The following is a 331-nucleotide window of genomic DNA, read 5'->3' as shown; positions in this document are numbered from 1 at the left end:
TTTTGTGTAGTCCTCTGTTTTTCCACAAGTGTGATTTCAGCCTTTGATGGTTAGCTTCATTTCAAATTTGAAATTTTGGGTTACCTGCGAAACGGGGTCCACAGAAGCCCGAGTTTCGTCCAATGAAGCCGGAAATTTTTTGCGTCTCCCAACAATGTAACTGCAGCCTTCTTGTACCTCAAAAGAGGGGTGGATTTGGATCTTTGAATTAGAATTTGCAGTTTTAGTCAAAAATTTCATTCTCAACCTCCATTGTCTTTGGAAGAAAAATGTCTTGTTCACTTGAGAATTAACAGTTGTGTTCTTGTTAGCCCTCTTGACTCAACAAGCA

Source organism: Cornus florida, unplaced genomic scaffold, assembly GCF_030987335.1.
Source record: "Cornus florida cultivar Cherokee Brave unplaced genomic scaffold, ASM3098733v1 CherokeeBrave_3.0.0_Hap2_Chr01, whole genome shotgun sequence".
Classification (NCBI taxonomy): Eukaryota; Viridiplantae; Streptophyta; class Magnoliopsida; order Cornales; family Cornaceae; genus Cornus; species Cornus florida.
Note: the sequence above shows the minus strand (reverse complement) of the source record.